Consider the following 11,603-nt stretch of genomic DNA (forward strand, 5'->3'; position numbering starts at 1 on the left):
TCCAGAATCAAAAGTGAATGTCTATTCACTTGTTTCTCAGTTCAAGCTTCGCAGTTTAGACTAACTTGCAAAGACTGAAGCAATTCAGCCCCTGGCTTGTTGACTGTCTGTACTTAGTCCAGCAGGTGAGTCCCTCTTCAAACTATTTAATTTTCAAAGTGAAAAACATGTTTTTCTTTTAAGACAGGGAAAACAGAATTTTCCCTGAGGCTCTTTGAGCAAGAGAAACAGAGGAGAAAATGTGTTAAAATAATAAAGATATGCTCAGAAAAGCAAGCTGTCAAAGCTGATGAATGAAGACATCCTTGCAAATGCTATAGGCAGTATTCCCAAAAAGTGCTTTGGACACCTCCAAAAAAGGTTTCATCTCTGAACCAAGAGTTCTAGAGTTTTGCATTTCTTTTTGTCTCAGACCAACACAGCTACCAAATACATCCCTTGGACACCTCCAACCTTTTCTGATTCTTCCAGTTCCTCTTCCTCAGCTGGGCATCTTCTGTTCAGGCTGCTGTGGCCTCTTCCCTGGCAGGTTGCTCGCCTAAGTATGAAAAGTTTATTTTTTTCCCTTGCCAGCTGTTATTTAAATTATTGTATTATTATTTGAATCACAGTAATGCCTTTGTGGCTCCACTGAACTGGAAGATAGTAGGAGGCAGTTTCTGCCTTAAAGAACACACAGTCTAAACACACGTATGTTGGGAAGGGAAAGTAATAGGGGACGAAGAACTGGGAATGAAATCCCGGCCTTCTGGCTTTCAGTCCTATACTCTATCCACTAGGTCACGATGCCTTTGTAGTTATGTTTAGAGATAGGCAGCCGTTGCTGCCGTGCGTGACAGACATACTTACTGGTGATCGTTATGTATTACAGGTCAGAACCTCAGCTCATCTGAAGTCAGTAGAGCTGCACTGATTATGCCAGCTGAGGGTTTAGCCCCATATTTTTAAAGACTTAGATTCTTGCAGCGTACAGGAGAAAGCTTAAGCCCTGACAACTGTTAGATCCAAATTAAGGAACTGGTTCTTCTTGTTACCATTTTTATTGTTTACAGTTTAAAAAAAAAACTTGGGAGATTTTAAAGACTGAAAAGGTGGGCACTGTTCACATACTAGATCAGTGGTTTTCACCCTTTTTTCATTTGCGGACCCCTAAAAATTTTTGAATGGAGGTGTAGACCCCTTTGGAAATTTCGAGTAGATTTGTAAGTGTGGGTATTCACATACTTTGATTGATCATAGTCATCTTTTGCAGACCCCTTAGACATAATCTGCAGACCCTAGGGGTCTGTGAACACTGCACTAGATTCTTAGGGAAGAGTCAGTGAGATGGCGACACAACAGGATAGGATTTATCTGGAAAATTATCTAGCAGTTGCTGAGTGATGGATTCTGATTATGGCAACACAATGCTTTTTCATGGTTTACTCATTCAGAATTGATTACACTGCTCTATTAATCCTTCATTTGCAAGAAAAAAAACACAAAGTAAAATGCAGTGGCTCATTACATTGGCTTCAGTTATGTTCCTGAAATACTCAAGGTGTCCATCAAACTTCCTGAAGCCTTGATAAAACTCCGCACTGTAATCTGTGTGATGCATCTACCAGAGGGCACTGACCTCAGTATCTAGGACATTCAACACAAACAACCCCAGGAGTGACACCCTAGGAAGTGTGTTTTATTTTTGTCTGAGCTGTGTGACCCTTGGTTTTCTTCTTCATTTCTCATTTCCAAAATTAGAATCTTCTGCTCTACCAAAAAAAATTTAAAAAATAAAATAAAATACCCCCCCCAAACCAAACAGTGGAAACCATTTGGATTCATCCAGTCCAAATAGGTTTCCAGACCCTATTTGGCCAGGGGCCTAAGGGCCTCACCTCATTTCTAGACATTTTGTAAATGCAGATTTGTGAGCTGTGTAGAATTTGCCCCCATCCTTTTTTGTGGCAGTTATACCATTGATGTGACTTCCAAGCCCTCCATTTCATAAGAGCGGCCTACAGGAGGTGGCTATGTGCAAACGGGTAATGTTGGAATACTGTTGTAGCCCTGACAGTCCAATAAATATGGAAGAGGCCAGGATTTTTTGTGGGTGATATCCTTTATTGGATCAGCTGTGTGGTTGGGATAGACTTAGACAAGCTTTCAAATGCAGCACATTCTTCTTCAGGTAGCTTGCTTATGTGCAGAAGTTAAAAGATCGTGTGCCCTTAGGTGACACGCAGAAACATGCAGTGATGTTTCCTGGTTTTTAGGCTCAGTCACTGTTGCCATTATGCATTGCAAGCAGCTTCCAACACACTGCTCTTTACAGAACGCTTTGAACGCAGCCTGGCTTAACTGCTGTAACTCCCACTACAGAGTACCAGATATACCTGCAGCTAAATTTAAGTGTGGCTGCACTATTGCTCATTGAAGTAGCCATTTAGAAACATAGTTAGCACTATCACTGTAATAATGAGTGAATGACAAGCTTATTTTACCAATTTGTGAGACCCTTAAATGACTCCTCATTAACGTGCTATTTTCTTGGGATTTACATCACTGAGAGAACAGACTTTGCACTTAACGTCAAACTACCAGTTACTATCAGCTTGTCTGAGAGCAAGTGAGCTATTCCAGAAGCTGACTGAAGTAGACTGAGCAATCTGCAGAGGACGCAGCCAGGCTTCAGCTGATATCAAGTCCCTGACCACAGTGGCAGCGTGCTAGGGACCTGTAAGCACAGTGACATGGAGCCTGAGGAACTAGCTGCTTTTTATTGTTTCATGTGCTTTAATTGAGTCTTACTGCAACTACAATTTTTTGAATGATTTTTGTGTACTAGCAGTGATATAATTCATGCATCAGCAACTCCTGTCTCCCATATGGAGGTGTGGTCCATGAAGACTACAGATTCCAGCGTACATCTGAAGAAATGATCACAATTAGCTGCAGCAGCAGCCAGGTTTTCTTTGCAGACCTCCAATTCAAGCAACGGCTAGATCCAACCCCGCTTACTGTCAGGCTGTGGCCTTGAATCTGGCACTTCAGCCTGCCAGGCACAGCCACTCATCCCAGTTTGCCACCTCCTCAGCTGAGCACTGGGGTGGACATAGGGGGTCAGAACCCATTATCAGGGCCTAGCCGCATGTCCACGCTCTGCAGCTGGAGTGGCCAGCCAGGGTCAGCTGTCCCCTTACCCCTTCCTATAAAAACCCCTGATTTGGAAGAGGAAATGTCAGGGCAGCAAGGCTTAACATTTTACTCAGGGGGGTTTTGTCCTTGGCTTGTGCTGATATTAGCTCTCTGGCTACCCAACCTGGCTTGCTCACAGGCCCTGAGTTTGTCTTGACTCTTTGGCTCCCTGATACCAGACTTGGCTGGCTTCCTGACCTGGACTCTGCCCAAGCCTCTATATCACTGACCCAGTTCCCCAGATGGATCTTCTGGATTTTGGTTTGCTGGCGCCCTTATGCTTCAACTCTGCATGCTCCCCTTGGATCTCAGTTGTTTCTTCTGACCCTGGGTGATTGCCCAGGCCTGGATGCCAGTAACCTGGCATGCCACTTAGTTTCTAACCTCAGCAAGGTTACAGGAACATATGGCCACAAATAGTTGGTAAAAGAAAAGTAAAAGTAACCAAGATAAGGATGACAAACAGTAATTCTACAGATTTCCTGAACTGGATACTTTCCTCACTTAACACATGTTATATATTAATTCAAGCCCATTAGCCTCAATGAAAGCACCCTGGGATTTGTGACACAGAGAGAACAGACCCAAGCCCTCTGTTGATACAGGCTCCATGTTCTCTCCTAAGTAATCTAATCTACTGCCAATGTCTTTGAATCTTACTTGATTGCCTGAGCTGTTGTGCCCAAAGGAGGCCCTGACTATGCAAAATGCTATAGCAGATGGATAAATTAATACAGAATATTTTGAAGTGTAATAATTCAGTTTCAGTACCCACTGCTTAGGATGTTGTTAAATCAGAGGAATATGAAATGCAACTACAGACTCATATCTGAGGAGAATTCAGGGACCTTTCAATTCAAAATATGAGGCTGTCTCATATAGTAAGATATGGTTGTTAGGTGTTTTTGCTTTTCACAGTCAGTAAATGACTCCTTCCCAGGCTGATAGAAACAAGTGCTGAGTAACTGAGAAAGTAGGAAGTTAGTGTAGCTGGGAGATGCATGTCTGTTGGGGCCAAGACTACCAAAAATAGGTCTCTAAGTGTTATGACTTTTTCTTATGATGACCATTTTAGGGCCAGATTCTGATCCTCATTACAACAGCCTAAATGAGCAGAAATGACATTGGTATTTCTGGAGTTAACCTGAATTTCTATTAGAGGATCAACCCAATTCATGGAAGCATCCCTCTGTAGGAAAGCCTATTTAAACACTTGTTTGACTTACTGAAGCATAGGAGGACATGCTTTCCTGAACCAGGGCCTTAGCTTGTATTTTGGGGTGGAGGTGACCTAGTCAATGCCACTAAAAAAATCTATTCAGCTGGTATAATCAACATAGCTGCACTAAATTCAATAGCAGCTATATTAATTTTATACCAGTGAAGGGGCTGGGTAAAGAGCAGTATGTCTTTGGTGCTTTGGAGTAGGCAGGAGACCATATTGTGTTTCAGAGTCCCAATATTTCTTCAGGAGAAAATACCATGCCCCAGATCTACACCTGGAACAGGTTATCCCATCCCTCCTCCTTGCTACTCAGCTGTTCTGACCAGAGCATTAGTGGGAGAAGCCCAGGTACTTTCACCCCCTGCACCGGAGAAGGAGCAGTACCTCTGTGGATATCCCACTGAGGGAAGGAGGCAGTATCTTATTTCCTGCTGTAACCTGCATGGGAACAAAGGGTATGTCATAATCGTGATGCATATGACCCATCCTAATGTAAGTGAGCAATTAAAATAGCCTTGTTTCATGGATATTTTCCAGAATGCTTTGAGTGCTCAGTTTGGCCTAGCCATGTTCTCACTTCAGATGCATTCTTGTTGCAATTATTAAAAAAAAAAAAAAATGTTACTAATTGTGCAGGCCATCTGCTGTGGAAAAAAATGCAAGGTATTGTCTTAAGTGTGCGTAATCCAATTTTTTTTGTGAATGCAGCCTTTAATCATGAGCTCAGCAAAGTGAGGCATCTGTTTCTGAATTTAAGTAGCTGAAACTAATCAGGCTAATTCAAGGTTTTCTGCAGTAGACTTAATTGATCAACCTAATTTCTTTGTAGAAACGGGATAATTGTTTATTTACATTTTTTTTTTTTTAACATACAGGAAGGAGACTCTTTTAATCACTGTTACACAGCAGTCTTAATTCAAAAGTTCATGTGCAAGATCTGTTTGCAAAATGTACCCAAGTTTTGATTTACCGCCTCAAAGCCTAATGCCTAATTGTAGGAAAATAGTGGTGATGTGAATGCTGTTAGTTAAGCGTCTTTGTACTAATTGCAGCATGTGAAGTTGTGTTAATTCAAAATATAGTTTAGCTTGAAATGGCCATTGATTCTTGCATTGTAAACAAAATCCAATTTGAGGCAGTTTGTCTAATCAAGAAGCTGATGATAAATCTTTTCTTGGATTTACCTGATTTGGGAACAGCACGGGATTCTAGAAAGAGGAACATCCTGTTATACAACAAGATTCATTTGCTCTCTCGCTACACAATGCCTTTCATCTTAGATGATTTTACATATATAACTTTAGTGAACATCACAAAATGTTATGAGGTAGCAAAGTATAGTTAGACCTAAACTGAGGCTCAGAGAAATCAAATGACTCTGTAGCAGTGTTGTAGCATGTGTTGGGTGTTTCAGATATTGTCCCTTGTAGCTGTGCATGATGGTTTCAAGTGGGGATTTTAGAGTAGATCGTTTCCTACAAATTTAGGGAACTGGATCCAGTGGTCTAGGAGGACGCCCCTTCCGGGCCCTGTTCCCAACTCAGTATAGAATCAAAAAGCATTGAACCCTGATCCTCTCTTCTGGCTACTAAAAAACATTCCACTGTCTAAAAGCCTAAACTACCCACTTGGTGCTGCAGTCACAAAACATCCCCAAATCTATTGTCAATACTATATACACGTTTGATTCAGGCCCAAGCTGTAAGGTGTCTGAGATCAGCAAGCCCAGCCTGCCACTGTCAGACTGACCAAGTGGTAGATGCTAATGAATGTGCCTCAGGTAGAAATGAATTGATTTTGCAATTTGAGCAGTGCTGTTTTTCTCAGTGAAAGCAAAGATCTGGCTAAATTGTGGTTGCTTGTTTTATACATGTGCACACAATTGAGGAAACAGCAGAAATGCTTTGTTGTGACCTCATGAAAATGCACTCATTGTCTTCAACAGCAGCAAATAAATGATGTTCCTTATTTGCAGTTCTAAAGAAATTCCAAATTTTCACCTAGGCTGCAATCAGGAGGTTGTAGCTCTGCTTATCACTACTCATTAAAGCAAAGTCATACTCTTAAATTCATATGTGCAAGTAGTTTGACCCATGTTACACGTCGGCCTAATTCTTTCCCTTAATTTGCATTGCTCTGTTATAATCATAGATTAGGGTTGGAGGGGACCTCAAGAGGTCATCTAGTCTAACCTCCAGCTCAAAACGGAAGCCTCACCAACTCCATCATCCCAGCCAAGGCTTTGTCTAGATCGGTCTTAAAAACCTCCAAGGATGGAGATGGCACAACTTCTTTGAGAAACGTGTTCCACTGTTTTACTATCCTTCTAGTGGAAGTTTTTCCCCTAATATCTAACCTAATCTTCCCTTGCTGCAATAATGAGAACACTGCTTAATTTTCTCTTATGCTGTTTCTAATTGAACCCAAGTCCGTTGCCCTTTCTTTCTTGTTTGGAGCTTATTTCAGCAGAATTACAGCTTCTTAACTCATTCTTATGGTGAGGAGACAGGGGCTGGGGAGTGTGTATGGGCTGTTAGGCTTGGTCAGAGTAGAGGCTGCAACATTAACCATTCTGTAGGAAGATCTCTGAGACTTGAGAGCTTTATCAAAGGAACTGATATTGAGAGCTGGATGGACCCAAAGCAAAACTTCATCCCCTTTTTTTTTTTTGTTTGTTTAAATAAGTCCTGGAGCAGGCTTGGAGGTCATCTAGATGCTGAGAGGGTATTTGCTCTGGTTCCATTCTGCTTCGTGTTATTGGAAGTTTATAATAATGTTATACATGTGGCTGCCATCAAGTGGGTGCTTGATCTGTAGTCAATTACCAACCTAGTTAAAGGTGCTGGATGTGTAAAGCATTGTTAGTCAGCCGAGTTCATTCATATCATCTGATGAAGTAGGTTGTTGCCTATGAAAGCTCATGCACCTCTGAACCAGTTAGTCTCCAAGGTGCCAACCTGCCCTATGTTCTGCCTGATTTTAATTCAGCAATAGCTAAAACAACAGGGGGTTCTTGAACAAGGAACTGGCCTATGACATATCAGTCAAGGTTTATGTGGCTACACCGAATTACAAGAGCTAGGGGACTGGTTTGTTGCAGCTGTGTGTATGGTGGAGGGGAGAGTAGGAGGAGAAAGGCAGCAGAAAACAAGAAAAGCAGTTTCATAGTTGGTAGGGTCAGAAGGGACCTGAGCAGATCATCAAGTCCGACTCCCTGCCATGGGCAGAAAAGAGTACCGGGGTCAAATGACCCCGACAAGGTATCTATCTAGCCTCCTTTTGAAGACCCCCCAGGGTAGAAGCGAGCACCACTTCCCTTGAAAGTTGGTTCCAGATCCTAGCCGCCCTGACTGTGAAGTAGTGCCTCCTGATATCTAGCTTGAATCTACTCTCTGTCAACTTATGGCCATTATTCCTTGTTACTCCCAGTAGTGCTCGGGGGAACAGGGACTCTCCCATAGCCTGCTGGTCCCTCTTGGCCAGTTTAGAGACGGCCACCAGATCCCCTCTCAGTCTTCTCTTGTGGATGCTGAACAGGTTCAGGTCCCTTAGCCTCTCCTCGTAGGGCCTGCCCTGCTGCCCCCTGATCATGTGAGTGGCCCTCCTCTGGATCCTCTCGATGCTGTCCACATCCCTCCTGAAGTGCAGTGCCCAGAACTGGATGCAGTACTCCAACTGCGGCCTGACCAATGTCGCATAGAGGGGGAGGGTCACCTCCTTAGACCTGCTCATGATGCATCTGTGGATGCATGATAAGGTGTGATTAGATTTCTTGACTGCATTCCCACATTGGTGGCCCATGTTCATCTTGGAGTCTATAATGACTCCAAGATCCTTTTCTGCCTCTGTGCTGATGAGAGGGGAGTTCCCCAGCCTGTAGGTATGCTGCTGGTTCTTCCTCCCCAGGTGCAGCACCTTGCACTTGTCAGTGTTGAATCTCATCTTATTCTCATCCGCCCACCTCTGTAACCCGTTCAGATTCAATTGCAGCCTGTCTGTAGCGTGCCCACTTCTCCCCACATCTCAGTGTCATCTGCAAATTTGAACAAGGTGCTTTTCACCCCCTCGTCCAAGTCGCTGATGAAGATGTTGAACAGTGCAGGCCCCAGGACCAAGCCCTGGGGGATCCCACTGCCCACAACCCTCCAGGTCGAAAATGACCCGTCCACCACCACTCTCTGGGTGCGGCCCTCCAGCCAGTTAGTGACCCATCTGACTGTGTAAGCATCAACACCACAATCTCCTAATTTTTTTAACGAGAATGGGGTGAGAGACCACGTCAAAGGCCTTCCTAAAGTCCAGAAAGACTACATCCACCGCGACACCTGCGTCCAATGATTTTGTGACCTGGTCATAAAAGGCAACCAGGTTGGTTTGACAGGACCTACCTCTAATGAACCCATGTTGGTTGCCCCTAAGCATAATCTCCCCTTCTGGCCCCTTGCAGATGTGCACCTGGATAATTTTCTCAAAGAGCTTCCCCAGGACTGAGCTAAGACTAACAGGCCTATAATTTCCTGGGTCCTCCTTCCTCTCTTTTTTGAAAATGGGGACCACATTGGCCCTTTTCCAGTCCTCTGACACCTCACCAGAGCACCATGAGTGCTCGTAAAGCCGTGCCAGGGGTCCCGCAATGATCTCTGATAATTCCCTTAGCACTCTGGGGTGGAGATCGTCAGGACTGGCTGATTTAAATATGTCCAGTCCCTCCAGAAGTTCCCTGACTAGGTCCTCTCTGACCCTAGGCCTGGGTGCACGTCCCCTGGGACCATCGGGGATCCTGGTGGGGGGGATGACCTGGTCCCTGCTCAGAAAAATGCAGGCAAAGAAATTGTTAAATAGGTTAGCTTTGTTGTCTGGTGAGACCACCAGATTTCCTAGCATGTCCTGCAGAGGCCCCACGTTACCCAGTACCTTCTTTTTACCCCCTATGTATTTAAAAGAGAATTTCTTGTTGTCCTTGATCTGGGTCGCTAGTCCCAGTTCCATCTCTGCCTTGGCCTTCCTAACAGCCCCCCTGCAATCCCGAGCAACTGAGGTATAGTCCTTCCTGGTGAAGGCCCCTCCCTTCCATTGCATGTATGCCTCCTTAGCTTTGAGATGTTCCTGGATGCTTTTGATGAGCCATGGGGGCTTTTGAGCACTATTGCCCCCTTTGATCTGTGCTGGGATTGCCACCCTTTGGGCTTGGAGGATCATCTCTTTCAGGAACAATCACTCTTCTTGAACTCCCAACTCCCCACCCCTCTGGGACCTCAGTGCCTCCCTGACTAGTCTCCTTAGGTCAATGAAATCTGCCCTCCTGAAGTCCAGGGCTGCTGTCTTACTGCAGGCCTTTGCCACCCTGTGCTGGATGGTGAATTTGAGCAGGCGATGATCGCTATTGCCCAGGTGATCGAGCACCCGCAGTCCCCTCACCAGGTTGTCGCTTGTGGCCAGGTCTAACAAGGCATCTCCCCTGGTGGGGCTGTGCACCTCCTAGGTTAGATGAAGGTCCTGTAACACGGCTAGGAACCTATGTGAGTAGTCAGACCTGGCTGACAGCTCTTCCCAGCAGATGTCCGGATAGTTTAGGTCACCCATGATGACCACATCCTTTGACTTGACTGCCTCCACGAGCTGATCTGAGAATTCCTGGTCTAGCTCTTCTCCCTGGTTGGGTGGTCTGTAGTAGACCCCCACCATTAAATCTTTTCCCCCTGACCCCCTTGTATGCTGACCCAGAGCACTTCAGTCTGCCCCTCCTCTGACCCAGTGCTGCTTGTTGAGGATGGGAATTGTTCTTTGGCATAGAGCGCCACACCCCCACCTTTCCTCCCTGTCCTATACCTCCTGCACAGCCTATAGCCCTTGTTGTTCACCGCCCAGTTGTGCGTTGGATCCCACCACATTTTGGTGAGCACCACTACGTCTGGGTTTGTGTTAGCTAGCAGGAGGGCAAATTCCTCCTGCTTGTTTTCCATACTATGGGCATTAGCGTAGAGGCATTTAAGGCCTCCTGAAGGTGTATGCACCGCCCCCCCCCCCCCCCCCCCCCCAATCGCAGGACTATCCGGGTCTCTTGCCTGGGTATTTCTTGTGCTTGTCAGTCTTGGCTGGGCTATTCTTGTGGGTGACACTTGGGTTGGTGTTCTGAGGCTCCCTCCGACCTCATCCTCCCCTTTCCCCAATGAGCCTAGTTTAAAGTCTGCCAGAGGAGATCAGCCAACCTGAAAGTGATGTGTGTGACCCTGAGAGGGAAGATGAGGCAGATCTTTTTGGGGGGTTACTACAGGATGAAAAGGTGAATGTGGATCTCTGTACAAGGAAACTACTCACTGCTGTTTGTTCCTGTTATGCCCATGAAAATGGGGCCTAGAAGAGTCTTTGTGAATAGATAGGATGGCACCAAAGAAATACTTGACTTCAACACTTTCTCCTTCAAATGGGAGCAATTTGTGAGGGTCTGAATCTTTTCAGAGCAGTCTGAGCCAAGAAGAGGTAATATAATAATAAGAAGGTGCCTTATGGGCAGTGTTCCCTCTAAGCTGTGCGGCACATGCTGCTTATGGGGTGTCTGTGTGATGCAGGGTGGTGTACACATGCACATGGCTGCCAGGCACCCTGGAGGTAAGTCTGGCGGGGGGGGGGGGGGGGAGGGCAGGAATTGAGGTCTCCTTAGTGAGGGAGGGAGTTGGACGGGGCTGGGGGTGCTGTTGAGCCCAGACAGTGTATGGGGGCTTGAGGCCTGGGGCTGGAATGTGCAGGGTTTGGGATGGAGCCATGGGTGACTTGTCCTGGGGGAATGGGGCGCTGGCTCCCTGCTGCTGCAAGCACTCCTGGGGAGGCATGGGGGACACGTGCTGCACTTGGGCAGTAGTAACCAGCAGCACACTTATAAGATGGGAAACTCCATTCTTGAGAGCACGGAGGCAGAAAGGGATCTTGGAGTCATCATTGACTCCAAGATGAACGTGGGCTGACAGTGAGAGGTCACGGTCGGCAGGGCTAACCGGACCCTATCGTGCATCCACAGGTGCATCTCAAGTAGGGCCAAGGAGGTGATCCTCCCCCTCTACACGACACTGGTCAGGCCACAGCTGGAGTACTGTGTCCAGTTCTGGGCACCCCACTTCAAGAGGGATGTGGACAACATTGAGAGGGTCCAGAGGAGGGCCACCCGCATGATCCGGGGACAGCAGGGCAGACCCTACAATGAGAG

General features: G+C 45.9%; 1 long non-coding RNA gene across 5 annotated transcripts in view; it reads left to right on the forward strand.

The window, feature by feature from the left end:
* Positions 1-4,425: 4,425 nt before the first annotated feature.
* The window catches only part of LOC102388827, a 74,596-nt gene continuing 67,418 nt past the window's right edge, over positions 4,426-11,603 (forward strand). For 4 of the 5 annotated variants that reach the window (XR_323161.3, XR_323158.3, XR_323160.3 and 1 more), the window contains exon 1: positions 4,426-4,894. This is a non-coding gene — a long non-coding RNA (uncharacterized LOC102388827). The remainder of the gene's footprint in view (positions 4,895-11,603) is intronic. The other variant, XR_003092685.1, reaches the window with a different exon arrangement.

Source organism: Alligator sinensis, unplaced genomic scaffold (genome assembly GCF_000455745.1).
Source record: "Alligator sinensis unplaced genomic scaffold, ASM45574v1 scaffold85_1, whole genome shotgun sequence".
Taxonomy (NCBI): Eukaryota; Metazoa; Chordata; order Crocodylia; family Alligatoridae; genus Alligator; species Alligator sinensis.